This window comes from Tupaia chinensis, unplaced genomic scaffold (genome assembly GCF_000334495.1).
Source record: "Tupaia chinensis unplaced genomic scaffold, TupChi_1.0 Scaffold138757_1, whole genome shotgun sequence".
In the NCBI taxonomy this organism is placed as follows: domain Eukaryota; kingdom Metazoa; phylum Chordata; class Mammalia; order Scandentia; family Tupaiidae; genus Tupaia; species Tupaia belangeri.
Genome location: NW_006198649.1, coordinates 3120518 through 3122973, shown reverse-complemented (window position 1 = coordinate 3122973; position 2456 = coordinate 3120518).

The window sequence follows — 2456 nt, the reverse complement described above, 5'->3', positions numbered from 1 at the left end:
ACAACATATGGGAAATACTAGATATCATTATATCCTTTAATATCTGAAAAACTGGTATTCCAGAAGGTGAAGAATCTGTTAACAGCATAGGAAATGTGTTCAATGAAACACTTGCAAGAAATTTTCAAAACCTAAAGAAATATTCAGACACCCATACACAGGAAATACAAAGAACTTCAGATAAAATTAACCTGTGAAGATCTTCCCCTTAGCACATTATAGCCAGATTGGTAAAAATCAAAGACAAAGACAACAGTGTTCAAACGACACTAGAGAAAGATCGAGACTAGGTTAACATGAAACCTCTCAACTGAAACAATATCAGCAAAGAAAGAATGGATAGACATGTTCAAAACACTGAAAGAAAAACGACTGGGGGTAGGGGTGGCAGGTAAAGTAGTGCTTAAGGTGATGGACTTCCACATAACTAACTACTGTTCGAGTGCTGAATCTGGTCACTTGAAAAATCATGCAGGGTGCATGTGCATGTATTCCCAACATCCCAAGAGGAAGATGGAGGAGAAGGGATTATGGTGTGTACATAACCCCTATAGAGAGTAATTTCTCATTTTTCTTCTCTCTGTCTCTCAGTCTTTCCCTGGTGAGCATACATGCTCTATGGCAAAAAGCTTAATTACAAAAAAAAAAAAAAAGAAGGAAAGAAAAATAATTTCAACTACAAATACTGTACCTAGCAAGATTATCCTCCAAGTGGAAAGAACAAGTAAAATTATTTCCAGATTAAAAAAAAAAATAAAAAAACTGAAAGAATTTACCAACACAAGAAGTATTAAAAGGATTGCTGTATCAGGAAAACTAAAGAGAGGTAAACAGAAATAAGAGAACACAAAATAACCAAGAAGATGATGAACAAAATGGCAGGGATAAGTCGGAAAATATCGATAATAACACTGGTACTTTATGGAATACTAATAACTCACCCATAAAAAACAAAGAAACCTTGACACTTGATACAAAGTAGACAAATATGGAGGATTTAATGCTGATCAAAGCAAGTCAGACTGTGAAAGAGAGGCACTCAAGATAAACTGAATGTTGGGACCAGCATTTAGCATAATGGCTATGTTGCTGGACTCCCATGTAGCCAAGTTCGAGTCCCAGACACAGTGGCTTAAACTCACGCTGGGTGTGTACGCATGCCTGCCCAAGATCCTGAGAGGAGAATGGAGGAGAAGGGATTGTGGCGTGACCATCTCCCCTAGGGGGTGATTTCTTGTTTTCTGTCTCTCTCTGTCTTTCTGGTGAGTGCATGCACTCTATAGTAAAAAAGAAACCTCTCTCAAAAAAAAAAAAAAAGATACACTGAATGTTTAGTCAGATAAAGAAAATAAACATTTAAAAGACACAGAAATGTCTTGACTTGAACGATATTCACTATTCATGCTGGGGAAAAAGCATTTTATACATTGTAAAGATGTTCTGTGGTTAAATGTGATTAACAGAATGATGATTAGATGCTTAATGGTGTGGAAGTTACATAGTAAGCATCAAAAAATGCTAACTATTACTGTTATGTTATTGATTATTAGATGTAAAATATAAATGTGTACAAATTGAACATTGATTATCCAAAATGCTTGGGACCAAAAGTGTTTTGGATTTCAGATGTTCTGAATTTTGAAATGTTGGCATATACATAATGATATATTTTAGGAATGGGACCCAAGCCTAAACAACATTTATTTGTATTTCACATACACCTCAAACATGTAACCTGGCAGTAATTTTATACAATATTTTTGCCATGTGTTGACTGTGACATATCACATGAGGTCAGATATAGAATTTTCCACTTATAGCACTCAAACATTTTGCATTTTTAATTATTTTGAATACATTATTTTTGGATTAGGGATGTTCAACTTGTAAAAGTTTGAATGTCTTTAAGATGACAATTTCAGAATAGAGTTTTATTTAATGTGAATAAAACTATGCTATATAGTATTAACCTTTACTTACTTAAAAAAATAACTAAGACACTCCAAAGAGAGTGCGTATGAAACATAAATTTGGGAAACTATTATAGAAACATAGAGTATAAGATTGTCACAAAGACAGGATTCATCTGTTTTTCCATGAAATGATGATGAAAAATTCTATGTAGAAAACAATACCTGAGGCCCAACCTGGTGATTCAGTAGCAAACTGGATTTCAGTGATGGAAGCCACATGGCTGACCATGAATTCATGTTCCTAAATTATCTTTCTCTCTCTCTCTTTTTTTTGGGGGGAGAGGTTTTCGCTATAGGGTGCGTGCGCTTGCCAGACAGACAGAGAGAGACATAGAGACAGAAAGTGAGAAATCACCCCCCAGGGGGGATGGTCACGCCGCAATTCCTTCTCCTCCATTCTCCTCTCGGGATCTTGGGCACGCACGCACCCACGCCTGGCGTGAGTTTTAAGCCACCGGGTCCGGGATGCGAACCGCGATCAAC